Consider the following 17,361-nt stretch of genomic DNA (forward strand, 5'->3'; position numbering starts at 1 on the left):
GTTTTACATAATCACTGCTTGGGACACGCACATCCAATTTCAGAGTGCCTGGTTTGAGTCTTGTTTACTCTGCTTCCAATCCAGCTTCGTGCTAATGTGTATCCTGGGAGGCAGCAGATCATGGCTCAAGTGCTTGGGGCTCTGCCATCCAGTAGGAGACTCAGATCAAGTTGTAGGGTCTGGCTTTGCCCTGACCCAACCCTGGCTGTTGTAGGCATTTGAAGACTGAACCAGCAGATGGAAGATTCTCTCTCTCTCTCTCTCTCTCTCTCTCTCTCTCTGTGTGTGTGTGTGTGTGTGTGTTTGTGTTTGTCTCTACCTTTCAGATAAAAAAATGGCGAGTGTTGTGGTGCAGTAGGTTAAGCCACTGTTCGGGATGCCTTCATCACATGTCAGAATGCCTGCCTGCCTTGAGTCCCTGCTACTCTGCTTCCTGTCCAGTTTCCTGACAATGTACCTTGGAGGCAGCAGATGATGGCACAAGTACTTGAATCCCCAGCACCTATGTAGGAGACGTGGATGGAGTTTCAGGCTCCTGGCATCACCTTGGCCCAGCCCTGGCTTTCTCAGCCATTTGAGAAGTGATCCAGAAGATATCATCTCTCCCTCTCCCTCTCCCTCTCCCTCTCCCTCTCCCTCTCCCTCTCCCTCTCCCTCTCCCTCTCCCTCTCCCTCTTCTGCTCCCTCTCTCTTTCCCTCTCCCCTTCCCTTCCCTTCCTTCCTCCTTCCTGTCACCTACCTTTCAAATAAATAAAAATGAAAATAAGTAAATTAAAAAGTTAAAGTCATAGAATTGTGCATGAATAAAGTCCATTTTTTCTTTTAAAAATTGTGATTTAAATATATATAACATAAAACTTACCATTTTATCCATTTATAGATGTACAATTTAGGCATTACCTATTTTTTTCTTGAGGATGCCAGTTGAACATTACATTTTTAAAAAGACACACATAAATTGCTCTACAAATAGAGATGAGAGCCATCATCTTTGCTTAGAGAGATAAAGGGAAGCTACTGGATGATACGATATCTGAATTGGGCCCTACAGAATAAGTAGAAATTTTCTATACCGACAGTGGAAGAGGAAATGGTATTTCATATAGATGGAAGCAACTGTGCATTTTTAGGGGCGGTGAGTGATTGGACTAGAGCTTAAACTGTTCTTGAATGGATAGGAAACAAGGTTTCATTTTTAATTTTAACTTTTGAGGCTCTAGCCCACAAGACGAGAGGTAGGATTCATTTATTAACCCTTTTAACCTCTGTTAAACTCAGCATCACATATTTTATGAGAGAATTTGGAAGAAATCAGTGGTTTTCAAACATTTTTTGTAGAGAAAGAGTTAGTAAATATTTCCAGCTTTGCAGACCATGTGGCCATTGTCTTTGCTACAGTGTGGCAGGAGCTACAACCTGTCAATGAGAGGAGAAGGCTGGATTTCATCCTCCTGCTGCATTTTGTCAGCTTGCAACTAGCTAATCTCTAAGGCTTCCACCTGTGTTAATATTTTATAGTTCTTTTAAAAAATATTTCTATATTTTGAAAAATTTATTTATTTATTTAAAAATTTATTTATTTGAAAGAGTTACATAGAGAAAGAGAGGCAGAGAGAAAGAGAGGTCTTCCATCTGATGGTTCACTCCTCAATTGGCTGCAACGGCCAGAGCTACGCCGATCCGAAGCCAGGAGCCAGGAGCTTCTTCCAGGTCTCCCATGTGGGTGCAAGGGCCCAAGGACTTGGGCCATCTTCTACTGCTTTCCCAAGCCATAGCAGAGAGCTGGATCAGAAGTGGAGTGCCGGCGCTGTGGCTCACTAGGCTAATCCTCTGCCTGCGGCGCCGGCACACAGGGTTCTAGTCCTGGTCTGGGCACTGGATTTTGTCCCGGTCGCTCCTCTTCCTGTCCACCTCTCTTCTGTGGCCCAGGAGTGCAGTGGAGGATGGCCCAAGTGCTTGGGCCCTGCACCCACATGGGAGACCAGGAGAAGCACCTGGCTCCTGGCTTCGGATCAGCGCCTCGGCCGCAGTGGCCATTGGGGGGTGAGCCAATGGCAAAGGAAACCTTTCTCTCTGTCTCTGTCTCTCACTGTCCACTCTGCCTGTCAAAAAAAAAATAAAAAACAATAAAAAATTAGAAATGGAGCAGTCAGGTCTCGAGCTGGCACCCATATGGGATGCTGGTGTTTCAGGCCGGGGCATTAACTGGCTGCACCACAGTGCCAGCCCCAATATTTTATAGTTCTATCACTTTATTTTTTATTTTTTTAAAAGATTTATTTATTTGCAAGTCAGAGTTACACAGAGAGAGGAGAGGCCGGGGGTAGGGGGTGGGTGTGTCTTCCATCTGATGGTTCACTCCCCAATTGGCTGCAATGACCAATCTGAAGCCAGGAGCCAGGAACTTCTTCCCAGTCTCCCATGCAGGTGCAGGGGCCCGAAGACTTGGGCCATCTTCTACTGCTTTCCCAGGCCATAGCAGAGAGCTGGATTGGAAACGGAGCAGCCCGGTCTTGAACCGGCGCCCATATGGGATACCAGCGCTTCAGGCCAGGGCATTAACCCACTGCACCACAGCACTGGCCCCTATCACTTTATTTTTATTTTCCAAGTTTTTTGGTTCGGATAAATTTAACCACAAACAAGCGTATTTTGGAATCAGAGCACTTAAAATACTTCACAGTTTAGACGCACTTTCCATCACAATGGGGTTGCTGAACATCATTGCTTAGTTGTGTCATGCAATTAATGTGGATGCTCACTTTTTTTTTAACTTTTATTTAATGAATATAAATTTCCAAAGTACAGAATATTGATTACAATGGCTTCCCCCTCCCATAACGTCCCTCCCACCCGCAACCCTCCCCTTTCCAACTCCCTCTCCCTTTCCATTCACATCAAGATTCATTTTCAATTATCTTTATATACAGAAGATCAGTTTAGCATATATTAAGTACAGATTTCAACAGTTTGCACCTACATAGAAACACAAAGTGAAAAATACTGTTTGAGTACTCATTATAGCATTAAATCACAATGTACAGCACATTAAGGACAGAGATCATACATGAGGAGTAAGTGCACAGTGACTCCTGTTGTTGACTTTTCCAATTGACACGCCTGTCTATGGCATCAGTAATCTCCCTAGGCTCTTGTCATGAGTTGCCAAGGCTATAGAAGCCTTTTGAGTTCAGCAACTCTGATCATATTTAGACAAGGTCATAGTCTAAGTGGAAGTTCTCTCCTCCCTTCAGAGAAAGGTACCTCCTTCTTTGAAGACCTGTTCTTTCCACTGGGATCTCACTCACAGAGAAGATCTTTCATTTAGGTTGTGTTTTTTTTTTTTTTTTTTTTTTTTTTTGCCAGAGTGTCTTGGTTTTCCATGCCTGAAATACTCTCATGGGCTTTTCAGCTGAATCTGCATGCCTTAAGGGCTGATTCTGAGGCCAGAGTGCTGTTTAGGACATCTGACATTCTATGGGTCTGCTGTGTATCTCGCTTCCCATGTTGAATCGTTCTCTCCCTTTTTTATTCTATCAGTTAGTATTTGCAGACACTAGTCTTGTTTATGTGATCCCTTTGGCTCTTAGTCTTATTATGATCAATTGTGTACAGAAATTGATCACTGGGACTAGTGAGATGGCATTGGTACATGCCACCTTGATGGGATTGAATTGGAATCCCCTGGTATGTTTCTAACTCTACCGTTTGGGGCAAGTCAGCTTGGATGCTCACGTTTTTACACAGAGGGAGATGTATACTAGATTCTTATGTAAGGAATCAGAGTCATAAAATAGCCAGGGCTACTTCTCTTGCAGAGGAGTAAGACTAATATTTCTCTGGGCAATTCTGGGTCATATGAAATATACGTTAATTATAATTTACCCTTGATTATAGCTACAGGGTTCATTTTAGTGGTAGATGTGTTCTCATTTATTTTTGTTTTATATGGATCAATAGCAAGGGAATGTAACTCTCTGATGTACTATTCCATTTAGTGTCTATATTTAAGCCAAACTTTAACAGTGTCTGAATAATGCATAACTAATGAGAATTATCAAGAAAACATAAGATTATTAATATTTCCAGCCCAGTAAAACCTAAAGCCAGCCTAGAGGTAGCATACAGACCATTTGTATCACAGTTCTTATAATACATAATGCTGTGGAGGCATAAACTCCTTAAATAGTTTTGCTTTAATAATCTGTGTGTCTTCAGTGTGAACATCCATCCTCAATAGTAGCATGGAAGCAATTAGGGGAGAGAGGAATCTCCCTGACTAATAAAAACTTTGAGCTTTCTCTTAACAGTATCAAAAGAGAACTTTTAAGTTATCTTTAAATTTTTATTTATTTTCAGGATGGAGAAGGTAATGAGGAGAGGGAGACAGAGAGAGATGGGGAAGTTTTCTATGTGCTGGTTCACTCTCCAAATGCCTGCAATGGGCCACGTGCAAGATTAGGTAGCTGGGAACTCAGTGCAGGTCTCCAATTCAGGGACTCAGCGACTTGAGCCAGCATTGCTGCTTGCCAGCATCTGCGTTATTAGGAAACTGGAGTCAGGGCTAGGAGTCAGCCTTCCAATCCTAGCTACCAGGTAAAACGCCTGCCCCAAAGAAACCATTTGAAAATGTAACTCTTGGAAGTAGTTTCATAAGCATGTGGATGTGGATGATAAGATATATTGATCCTAGTTCATCTTCCAAGAACTCTTGAAGAGTTATTGGTTTCTCACAAAATGTTGATAATGTATTTGTTGTTACCCATTGTCACAGACTGAATTGTTGTCCTCCATACTATATATTGAATCCCAAATCCCAGGTGAGATGTACTTCAAGACAGGGCATCTAAGGAGGTCGTGTAGTGTAAGTGAAATCATAAGGAGGGAGCCTTGATTTGAAAGGACTAGAATTATAGTAAGGTGAGGAAAAGGCACCAAAGACCCACTCTCTGTACTCACAGAGGAAAACCCCTGTGAAGACACAGCTGGAAGAGCCATTAGGTTCCAGAAAGAAGGTACTCATCAAGAGCCAAATCCACTGACATCCAGATCATGGGACCACCCAGTCCCCCGTACTCTGAGAAAACAGATTTCTGTTGTTTAAGTCACCAGACTGTGGTATTTTGTTTTGGTAACCTGAACATGCTAATGCACTCCACACATGATGGTGATAATGGCTTGCTAGTAAGTCATATTTTTCTGTATTTTTATCTATATCCTTAAACACATTAAACAAATAGTCAATAGTTTTTCTACCCATCCTTTAACGAAATGAAAAGAAAATTTATTCAGATCACATACATCATTTCATTTCAAGATTTATTTAATATGGAAGGCAGAGTGACAGAGAAAGAGGGAGAGAGAGAGAGAGAAAGAGATCTTCCATGTGCTGATTCACTCCCCAAATGCCTGCAACAGATGGGTCTGGGCAAGGATAAATTCAAGAGTTAAGAACTACATTTGGGTCTCGCACATGGATGACAGGGATTTGAGCACTTGGACTATGCTCCAATGCTTTCTCAGGCATATTAGCAAGAAGCTGCATTACAAGTGGAGCTGCTGGGACTTGAACCAGCACTCCAACTTGAGATGCTGGTGTCACAGGTAGGGACATAAACCAGCTATGCTATAATGCCAACCCCAACACAAGTGTCATTGATCAGCATACTTTTTTTTATTTTTATTTATCTTTATACCATTTTATTTCAAATTCAAGTAAACTATTAGTGTATAATTTTTTTATAGAAAGTTTTTATTTAATAAATATAAATTTCATAAGTACAACTTTTGGATTATGGCAGTTCTTCCAGTTCTTCCCCCCATATTCACCCTCCCACCTGCAAACCATCCCACCTCTTACACCCTCTCCCATCCCATTCTTCATTGATTCATTTTTAATTATCTTTATACACAGAAGATCAAGACTCTACACTAAGTAAAGATTTCAACAGTTTGCACCCACACAGACACACACAGTATAAACTAATGTTGAAGACTAGTTTTACCGTTAATTCTCATAGAACAACACACTAAGGACAGAGGTCCCACATGGGAAGCAAGTGCACAGTGACTCCTGTTGTTAATTTAGCAGTTGACACTCTTATTTATGACATCAGTGACCACCCAATCAGCATTCATTTTAAAAATTAATTTTGAAAATGTACAGAGAAAAAACACCAGTTTTAAAAACCAGGATTGCAAAGAAATATGTTTTCTGAATTCCTTGAACTTCAAGAGCTACATTTTGTAACTTTAAGGAAATCAAGTTCTTGTCATATGTCAGAGACTATGGAAGGACACGAGACACGGTGTAAGCACTGATTTCCTCAACAAAACAAAGAAAATGAGGGTGGAGCCAAGATGGCGGAATAGTGAGGGCGCCCACCGATAGTCCGGGAAAATTTAGTTTAATAAAAGTGGAGTTACGGTAGCCTCAGAAAAAGGATCAGGAAAAAATTGTAGAGGAAAATCTTCCGGATCCAGTGGTTGTGACTTGGAGGACCTACGGGGAGAACAAGGTCGCTCACCACGCGGAAGCTGAGCTGCGGGAGCTGCAGGGTCTGCGCGCCAGTGCTGGAAGGGGAGTGGATATGACACAGATGACCAGCAGGGAGAGCAGGGACACTCACGGCTCCGAGTCCACACATCGGCGCTGGAAGGGGAGGTGAGCTCAGTAACCTGAGACATTGGCGGGGAAACGGCGGACAGAATCTAGAGGGAAGCGGGCTTGAGGTGGGAAAGTTCACCAGACTGACTACAGGAGAGAAGGAAAAAAAAAGGTAGGGGGTACTGGTACAGGTGAGTTTCTCTCTCCGCCAACCTTGCAAAGGTGAGCAAGAGACAAAGAGCAGGCCCCACTCTGGGTATACATAACAAAAGGGTAGAGCTAAGGAACTGAGGCGCTACAACTCCCAGTGGGAGTCCGCAGGAGAAACTGAGCCCGCACAGACTCTGGGTAGAAGCCAAATATCGGAAGCTAAATACCATCAATTCTGCTCAGCCATGCGGTATTACTTACCTCCTGAATAAAAAAATAAAATAAAAAAATAAATAAATAAAAAGAGAGAGATTTACCATGCATAACCTGAGGGTGTCACCTTTGCACACCCGTAACCCTGAAGAACCAAGTAGAGCTCTCAGGCCACACCTATCTCAAGCCTCCAAGGCTCCTCCAACAGCAGACGTCCACTTAACACAGACATAGTATAAAAAAAAACTCTCAGTGAGGGAAGAAGAATTAACAATGCCAAGCAACAAACACAAAAATCAAGGGAACAAGATCAACGATGTCACTATGATGCTTCCAAATAAACAAAACAACCCAAGCCAAGATTATGAAGATGATGAGATAGAAGAAATGCAAGATACGGATTTCAAAAAATTTATGATAAGAACATTTAGAAGTTTTCAAAAGCAAATCCTTGAACTACAGAAATCCTTATTGGACAGGATTGAAAATCTCCCTCGTGAAAATGGAATTTTAAGGAAGAATCAAAATGAAATGCAGAAACTAGTAGAACAGGAAAGTGTGATAGTGAAGACAAATCAAAATGAAATGAAGAGCTCAATAGATCAAATGACAAACACATTAGAGAGCCTTAAAAACAGAGTCAGTGAAACAGAAGAGAGAATATCGGACTTAGAAGACAGAGAACAGGAAAGTATACAGTCAAACCAAAGAAAAGAAGAGGAAATTAGAAATCTAAAACATATTGTTGGGAATCTACAGGATACTATTAAAAAAACCAACATTCGAGTTCTAGGAGTTCCTGAAGGCATGGAGAGAGAGAAAGGATTAGAAGGCCTTTTTAGTGAGATACTAGCAGAGAACTTTCCAGGTTTGGAGAAGGACAGAGACATCCTAGTACAGGAAGCTCATAGAACCCCTAGTAAACATGACCAAAAGAGATCCTCACCATGACACGTTGTAATTAAACTCACCACAGTGAAACATAAAGAAAAGATCCTAAAATGTGCAAGAGAGAAACGTCAGATTACTCTCAGAGGATCTCCAATTAGACTCGCAACAGACTTCTCATCAGAAACACTACAGGCTAGGAGGGAATGGTGAAACATAGCCCAGGTGCTAAGAAAGAAATTGCCAGCCCAGAATATTATATCCTACTAAGCTCTCATTTGTGAATGAAGGTGAAATAAAGACCTTTCATAGCAAACAGAAATTGTAAGAGTTTGCCGCCACTCGTCCGGCCCTGCAAACGATGCTTAAAGATGTGCTACACTCAGAAACACAGAAACACGGCCATCAATATGAAAGAAGGTAAAGGAAGAAAACCTACCTGTAAAAGCATAGGAAGCTAAAATCAGATACTAGAAAATATCTTTGGGAAAATGGCAGGGCAAAGTCAGTACGTATCAATAGTCACATTAAACGTTAATGGACTTAACTCTTCAGTTAAAAGGTACAGACTGGCTGAATGGATTAAGGAACAAAATCCAACTATTTGTTGCCTACAAGAAACACATCTCTTTAACAAAGATGCATGCAGACTGAAAGTGAAAGGTTGGAAAAAGATATTCCATGCCAACAGAAACAAACAAACAAAAAAGGTGTAGCCATATTAATATCAGACAAAATAAACTTTAACACAAAAACTGTTAAGAGAGACAAAGAGAGGCACTATATAATGATTAAGAGATCAATTCAACAGGAAGATACGACGATTATCAATGTATATGCACCTAATTACAGGGAACCGGTCTATTTAAAAGATATGTTAAGGGACTTAAAGGGAGACTTAGATTCCAACACAATAGTACTGGGGGACTTCAATACTCCACTCTCAGAAATAGACAGATCAACAGGACGGTAGATCAACAAGGAAACAGCAGATTTAATCGACAGTATTGCCTAAATGGATCTAACACATATCTTCAGAACTTTGAATCCTACATCTAAAGACTTTACATTATTCTTAGCAGTGCATGGAACCTTCTCTAGGATTGATCACATACTAGGCCATAAAGCAAGCCTCAGCAAATTTAAAAGAATTAGAATCATACCATGCAGCTTCTCAGACCACAAAGGAATGAAGCTGGAAATTAGCAACTCAGGAAACCCTAGAAAGTATGCAAACACATGGAGACTGAACAACATGCTCCTGAATGAACACTGGGTCATTCAAGAAATCAAAAGAGAAATCAAAAACTTTCTGGAAGTAAATGAGGATAACAACACAACATATCAAAACTTATGGGATACGGCAAAAACAGTATTGAAAGGCAAGTTTATAGCAATAGGGGCCTATATCAAGAAATTGGAAAGGTACCAAATAAATGAGCTTTCAGCGCATCTCCAGGACCTAGAAAAACTGCAGGAAACCAGACCTAAATCTAGTAAGAGAAGAGAAATAATTAAAATGAGAGAAGAAATCAACAGGATTGAATCCAAAAAAACATGACAAAAAATCAGCCAAACGAGGAGCTGGTTTTTTGAAAAAATAAACAAAATTGACACCCCATTGGCCCAACTAACTAAAAAAAGAAGAGAAAAGACCCAAATCAGTAAAATCAGAGATGAAAAAGGAAACGTAACAACAGACACCACAGAAATAAAAAGAATCATCAGAAATTACTACAAGGACTTGTATGCCAGCAAACAGGGAAACCTATCAGAAATGGATAGATTCCTGGACACATGCAATCTACCTAAATTGAACTATGAAGACACAGAAAACCTAAACAGACCCATAACTGAGACAGAAATTGAAACCGTAATAAAGGCCCTCCCAACAAAGAAAAGCCCAGGACCAGATGGATTCACTGCTGAATTCTACCAGACATTTAAAGAAGAACTAACTCCAATTCTTCTCAAACTATTCAGAACAATCGAAGAAGAGGGAATCCTCCTAAAAGCTTTCTATGAAGCCAGCATCACCTTAATTCCTTAGCCAGAAAAAGATGCAGCACTGAAAGAGAATTACAGACCAATATCCCTGATGAACATAGATGCAAAAATCCTCAATAAAATTCTCACCAATAGAATACAACAACACATCAGAAAGATCATCCACCCAGATCAAGTGGGATTTATCCCTGGTATGCAGGATGGTTCAACATTCGCAGATCAATCAATGTGATTCACCACATTAACACACTGCAGAAGAAAAACCATATGATTATCTCATTAGATGCAGAGGAAGCATTCGATAAAATTCAACACCCTTTCATGATGAAAACCCTAAGCAAATTGGGCATAGAAGGAACATTCCTCAATACAATCAAAGCAATTTATGAAAAACCCATGGCCAGCATACTACTGAATGGGGAAAAGTTGGAAGCATTTCCACTGAGATCTGGTACCAGACAGGGATGCCCACTCTCACCACTGCTATTCAATTTAGTTCTGGAAGTGTTAGCCAGAGCTATTAGGCAAGAAAAAGAAATTAAAGGGATACAAATTGGGAAGGAAGAACTCAAACTATCCCTCTTTGCAGACGACATGATTCTTTACTTATAGGATCCAAAACTCTACTAAGAGACTATTGGAACTCATAGAAGAGTTTGGCAAAGTAGCAGGGTATAAAATCAATGCACAAAAATCAACAGCCTTTGTATACACAAGCAATGCCATGGCTGAGAAAGAACTGCTAAGTCAATCCCATTCACAATAGCTACAAAAACAATCAAATACCTTGGAATAAACTTAACCAAGGACGTTAAAGATCTCTACAATGAGAATTATGAAACCTTAAAGAAGGAAATAGAAGAGGATACCAAAAAATGGAAAAATCTTCCATGCTCATGGATTGGAAGAATCAACATCATCAAAATGTCCATTCTCCCAAAAGCCGTTTATAGATTCAATGTGATACCAATCAAGATACCGAAGACATTCTTCTCAGATGTGGAACAAATGATGCTGAAATTCATATGGAGACACAGGAGACCTCGAATAGCTAAAGCAATTTTGTACAACAAAAACAAAGCCTGAGCCATCACAATACCAGATTTCAGGACATACTTCAGGGCAGTTGTTATAAAAACAGCATGGTACTGGTATAGAAACAGATGGATAGACCAATGGAACAGAATAGAAACACCAGAAATCAACCCAAACATCTACAGCCAACTTATATTTGATCAAGGATCTAAAACCATTTCCTGGAGAAGAACAGTCTATTCAACAAATGGTGCTGGGAAAACTGGATTTCCATGTGCAGAAGCATGAACCAAGACCCTTACCTTACACCTTACACAAAAATCCACTCAACATGGATTAAAGACCTAAATCTACAACCTGACACCATCAAGTTATTAGAGAACATTGGAGTAACCCTTCAAGATATTGGCACAGGCAAAGAATTTCTGGAAAAGACCCGGGAGAAGCAGGCAGTCAAAGCCAAAATTAACTATTGGGATTACATCAAATTGAGAAGTTTCTGTACTGCAAAAGAAACAGTCAGGAGAGTGAAGAGACAACCGACAGAATGGGAAAAAATATTTGCAAACTATGCAACAGATAAAGGGTTAATCACCAGAATCTACAAAGAAATCAAGAAACTCCACAACATCAAAACAAACAACCCACTTAAGAGATGGGCCAAGGACCTCAATAGACATTTTTCAAAAGAGGAAATCCAAATGGCCAACAGACACATGAAAAAATGTTCAAGATCACTAGCAATCAGGGAAATGCAAAATAAAACCACATGAGGTTTCACCTCACCCCGGTTAGAATGGCTCACATTCAGATATCTACCAACAACAGATGCTGGAGAGGATGTGGGGGAAAAAGGACACTAACCCACTGTTGGTGGGAATGCAAACTTGTTAAGCCACTATGGATGGCAGTCTGGAGATTCCTCAGAAACCTGAATATAACCCTACCGTCCAACCCAGCCATCCCACTCCTTGGAATTTACCCAAAGGAATTTAAATTGGCAAACAAAAAAGTGGTCTGAACCCTAATGTTTATTGCAGCTCAATTCACAATAGCTAAGACCAGGAACCAACCTAAATGCCCATCAATGGTAGACTGGATAAAGAAATTATGGGATATGTTCTCTTTAGAATACTATACAGCAGTAAAAAACAATGAAATCTGGTCATTTGCAACAAAATGGAGGAATCTGGAACACATCATGCTGAGTGAAATAAGCCAGTCCCAAAGGGACAAATACCATATGTTCTCCCTGATCGGTGAGAACTGACTGAACACCAAAAAGGAAACCTGTTGAAGTGAAATGGACACAATGAGAAATGGTGACTTGATCAGCATAGTCCTGACTGTTAATGAACGACTTAATACGTTATCTCTCTTAGTATTTTTTTGTCTGTTCTACTTAATACTACTGGTTTAATTCTGTAATTAATACACAGTTATTCTTAAGTGTTGAAATTTAACTGAAATGTGATCCCTGTTAAATATAAGAGTGGGAATAAGAGGGGGAAGAGATGTACAATTTGGGACATGCTCAAGCTGACTTGCCCCAAATGGTAGAGTTAGAAACATACCAGGGGATTCCAATTCAATCCCATCAAGGTGGCATGTGCCAATGCCATCTCACTATTCCAAGTGATCAATTTCTGTTCACAATTGATCATAATTATAAGACTAAGAGTCAAAGGGATCACATAAACATGTCTAGTGCCTGCTAATACTAACCAATAGAATAAATAAAGGGGAGAGCAATCCAACATGGGAAGCGAGATACATAGGAGACTCATAGAATGGCGGATGTCCTAAGTAGCACTCTGGCCTCAGAATCAGCTCTAAAGGCATTCAGATCCAGCTGAAAAGCCCATGAGAGTATTTTTTTTAACTTTTATTTAATGAATATAAATTTCCAAAGTACGACTTATGGATTACAATGGCTTCCCCCCCATACCGTCCCTCCCACCCGCAACCCTCCCCTTTCCCACTCCCTCTCCCCTTCCATTCACATCAAGATTCATTTTCGATTATCTTAATATACAGAAGATCAGCTTAGTATACATTAAGTAAAGAGCAAAGCCCATGAGAGTATTTCAGGCATGGAAAACCAAGACACTCTGGCAAAAAAACAAAACAAAACAAAACAAAAGAAAACACCTAAATGAAAGATCTCTGTGAGTGAGATCGCAGTGGAAAGAACAGGTCTTCAAAGAAGGAGGTACCTTTCTCTGAAGGGAGGAGAGAACTTCCACTTGAACTATGACCTTGTCTTAATAAGATAAGAGTCGGTGAACTCAAAAGGCTTCCATAGTCTTGGAAACTCATGACTGGAGCATAGGGAGATTACTGATGCCATAAACAGGAGTGTCAATTTGTAAAGTCAACAACAGGAGTCACTGTGCACTTACTCCTCATGTATGATCTCTGTCCTTAGCGTGCTGTACATTGAGATTTAATGCTATAATGAGTACTGAAACAGTATTTTTCACTTTGTGTGTCTATGTGGGTGCAAACTGCTGAAATCTTTACTTAATGTTTACTAAACTGATCTTCTGTATATAAAGAAAATTGAAAATGGATCTTGATAAGAATGGAAGGGGAGAGAGAGCTGGAAAGGGGAGGTTTGCAGGTGGGAGGGAAGTCATTGTGGGGGGGGAGCCAATGTATTCCATAAGCTGTACTTTGGAAATCTATATTCATTAAATAAAAGTTAAAAAAAAATGAGAGATTTTCCCAGGATGGGTGAAATAGCTTTTGAAGATGGTTCTAGACTGTGGAGTTGCCTGGATTCCTACAGTATGAGAGTGCTTTCACTCCTTTGCCTAGGTTGGGAGGTGAGAGGTGGAGGTGAGGAGAGAACGTGGAGGTGATAATGACAAGGCTATGCCCTCTGAGGACCCTGCACCAACATGGCAGTCTTCTTCCTCAGGAAGGAACGAACGCCTGTGTGGTGATCTCAGGCAAAGACTCCCAAGTTTCCTCTGACACTTGTGGAGCACAAACTTATTCTTCAGGCACTTAGAGAAGGTTTCAGAATTGAGATGCAATATATATGCCATAGGTGCAGCCATTTGGGGGTATATGGCCACGCCCCCTCTGGTAGTCATGGTACTATGAAGATGCTGAGAGAAGTTGTGACTCCTGACATCAGCAGCAGATTCACTGGTGTTAAAGGGGGAAGTTTAAAAACTTAGTAAGAGTAAACATGTCTGGGAAAGCAAGCAAAAGCTAAAATCTGGGTACCCTTTCCCCAACATGTGTGTTCCCTTGTAATCCTTTTACACTCAAGTAAACTCTAGAAAAGAGGAGGAAAGAAGTGACGTAAAGAGTGGGAATCAGTACAGATACTAAATCAAAACTTTCCATTGTGAATGACTGTAATATTAAATTTGTTTAAATATTTACTTCCCAGAGTATAATTTTAGTTCAGAAATGACTAAATTATCTAAAAGTCATAAAATCTAAATCTTTTCAACAGTAGCAGAAGTGATGTCATGTGAAATCAGAGTATGTTGAGTTCAGTTATGGAGAAATTAAAATTTTATGTCTGTGAAACTGAATTATGACTGTAACTTTGACTCTTCAGTTATTGGCTAATATCTATAATAAAATAAAACAAAAAGATTGCTCTAGATACTTATCTAAAGTACTTCATGAAACAGTCCTAATAAACTTGTCAACAACCACTATTCACAACAGTAACTTAGATATGCTCCTACAAGTTTCTGAAATTCTTTCTGGATCATAAAAGTCATTATGCTCAGGGAGTTTTCTATGTTAAGAAGATATTTCCATACTATGATAATTTATAAATTAGTAATCTACATATCTTGTCAAGCAGGATATTTCATGAGATACAACATTATATTTTCCTACAATTCCAATAATGGATTTATTTTGATGAAACATTATTATCATTTTTAATCCTATAGTGAGTCTATTCTCATGGTAGTACTAAACCTAATAGACTGACAAATTTTGGTCATGCTATATTTTTCTATGCTAACATCTCATTGGCTATCACTGCCCATCAATTTTATGAATCTTTAGCCTATACATTCTTGAGTCTCCACAACACAGCTCAAATGGCCTTTTAATATTAAAAATGAGCAACTTGGTCTTTCCTAATAATCCTGTAATTCTGATTTGTCGTTTTGTTCCTATTTTCTCCCTAGAATACCTTCTCCAATCCTTTTCTGTTTCAGCCTTTCTCTCTGTCTCTCTCTCCTTTGCCATTCATTCCATCTGCCTCAAGTGTTTCTTCTTTCTAAAGAGTGTCCTGATAACACTTTATTGAATATGCTCCTTATTGCTGACAGCCCTATTTCGGACTCTCCTCAATGTTTATCCTCATCTGCTTCACTATATTTATAGCACATTTTCTTCCTGCACCCTACATGGTAAGCTCCCTGTAGTAATGAGTAGCATATCTTGCTCTTTTTAATCTCTGTCTTCTTGCATGACTCTATTAAGATGCAGTCTACACTCAATTAATACCTTTTCTTTTTAAAATAATGGACCCAAGAAGATTTAGCTGCTATAGTGACTTCAATATAAAAATCTGTGTTTGCTTCATAAGCGAGTGCTTGGAAAAAAGAAAAGACATGCATGAATTTGCATGTGATTAATCACATGTCACTCTTTGCTTTCAAATTTCCACCTAAGTCAGGGAAAAAGAGATGAAGTGTCAAAGTTTGAGGACTCTGTAGTGCTGCCCAAGGACACAGAAAATGAGAGAGTCAGAAAAGAGGAAGTTTCCTTGTATGGAATGGGCCCAGGGCCCCAAGGAAGGAGGGGTTACTGCTAATGGCTAAAACAGTAAGAACAGCTCAGGGAATTGGGGGAAGGGCTTGTGGTAGGAGAAATGGATGAGGACAATGTCTCAAGGCCACAACCCAAGTGAAAAATGGAGGGAGAAAAGAAAATAACACATATATTAAAGATACACTGTGGAAACATAGTATGTGAAGTTAAAGAAATTGCATGACAAGAAAGGGGGATGTAATTAACTTCCCTGATAAAGGGGGTTGCAATTAAACACTGAGATATGCTGGACGTATGACATAAATAATATCAATTTTTAAATATATGTTACAAAAGCAGGCATTTGGTACAGTAGTTAAGTTGCTGTTTGGGAAACTTGACATTCCATTTCAGAGTGCCTGGGTTTGACTTCCAAGTCCACTTTCCTTTCCAGCTTCCTGCTAATGTACACCCTGGAAGGCCAAAGGTTGTGGTTCAAAAATAGGAGTCCATCTCTTCTATTTTGGAGGCCAGAATTGAGTTTCAAGCTCTTGGCTTTGGCCTGGCCAATCCTGGGCTATTGTGGGCATCTAGGGTTTAAGCCAGCAGATGGGATCATTCTTTTTTTTCATCTGTGTCTCTCTTCCTGTCAATTAAATATAGGCTACATTCATGTTAGTGTTGGAAGTAAAGCAGATTGTGCTAAATTCCATTCCTTTAGAATAGTTGTCATATTTTATACTTGCCTACAATGTTTTTATATTTTCTCACCTGTGGGAGAGCTAATCAATGAGAAAAATGGTACCTGCTGTTGGGAACAGTCCAGTTTACTATTATCCCTGGGTTCTCCTCCCTCTTTAGTATTCTATTGTTAAGATTCAGTCACTAGTTTCAACACTGCAACTCTCGAGAACACAGACTAGACTCTCTTCTAAGTGTCTGGAGTGAATCCATGAGTTCTATAGCTCAGCACTCAAACCTGGAGTAAGATTTAAGTCTGTTCTAACGCATACAACCCCAGTCTCCATTAGGGGCATGTATTTGACTTGAATTTGTGAGGAGCAGGAGAGACTATTGAAGAAACTGTAGCACTTTTATCTTGTGAATTCCTTTATAAATCTTCCTTCAGAACTATTTCCCAATCCTGTCTTTCATGAGTGGTAGATAGGTGATTAGGATTGGCAGAGACTTTTGGGATACATCATACTGAGTCTTGCTTAGAGGCTATGGTCTTTATCTTCCACATAGTCATCAACTGTGAGGACCTCAGTCCAAACTTTGAGACAACAAGAAGTCCCAGGCCGGCGCTGCGGCTCACTTGGCTAATCCTCCGCCTGCGGTGCCGGCACCCCGGGGTTTAGTCCTGGTTGGGGTGCTGGTTCTGTCCCGGTTGTTCCTCTTCCAATACAGCTCTCTGCTGTGGCCCAGGAGCGCAGTGGAGGATGGCCCAAGTGCTTGGGCCCTGCACCCGCACGGGAGACCAGGAGAATCACCTGGCTCCTGGCTTCAGATTGGCGCTGTGCGCTGGCTGCAGCATGCCAGCTGGAGTGGCCACTTGGGGGTGAACCAACGGAAAAGGAAGACCTTTCTCTCTGTCTCTCTCTGTCACTGTCTAACTCTGCCTGTCAAAAAAAAAAAAAAAAAAAAAAAAAGAAAAAGAAAAAAAGAAGTCCCACTTGACATTGCTTTGCATATGCTTCCATGGTATTCTGATTTTATTGTTC

Source organism: Oryctolagus cuniculus, chromosome 2, assembly GCF_964237555.1.
Source record: "Oryctolagus cuniculus chromosome 2, mOryCun1.1, whole genome shotgun sequence".
NCBI classification, from domain to species: Eukaryota; Metazoa; Chordata; class Mammalia; order Lagomorpha; family Leporidae; genus Oryctolagus; species Oryctolagus cuniculus.